Genomic DNA, 585 nt, shown 5'->3' with positions numbered 1-585 from the left:
GTGTGTAGAAGAACACAACCTACAACACATCAAAGAGATTATTATTGAACATCAAAAGATTTTGTGGGTTGAAGAACAAAATTTGTAATACATACAATTTGAAAGACTCTGGGAGTAGAAAAATAAAACATGTAACATCTGGGAAGAATCTGCGGGTCAAAAACCATGTATTCATGTGTGTAGATGAACGAAACGTGTACCACTTGACTGACTCTGCGGGAAGAAGAAGAAAACTTTTAACCCCTGAGAGAATCTGTTTGCAGAGGAACAGAACGAGTAGCGATACAAAATATCTGGGTAGAACAAAATTTGCAATCCAAAAAAGGATGTCTTGTAGAAGAAAAGGAGACGAACCATATATATCTGGAAGGCACTTGACACCTTTACTTCGAAATATGAGAGACAGATGGCAGCAACACAAAAACGAAACAAGCACAATTCCGAAAAACATAAATACTTCAAGGCCATGCATGTACATACACTCACACAATATGTTCCGACACGTACTGATTCGTTAGAAATGTGTACGAGGTGTATGTATGGTCAAGTACTCGTAGTAGTAGTAAAAGACTGAGCTTCGATAAG

Source organism: Pholcus phalangioides, unplaced genomic scaffold (genome assembly GCF_987345545.1).
Source record: "Pholcus phalangioides strain wild (caught in Gottingen) unplaced genomic scaffold, Ppha-v1.0 ptg000003l_1, whole genome shotgun sequence".
Lineage (NCBI taxonomy): Eukaryota > Metazoa > Arthropoda > Arachnida > Araneae > Pholcidae > Pholcus > Pholcus phalangioides.
This window is presented reverse-complemented; position numbering follows the sequence as displayed.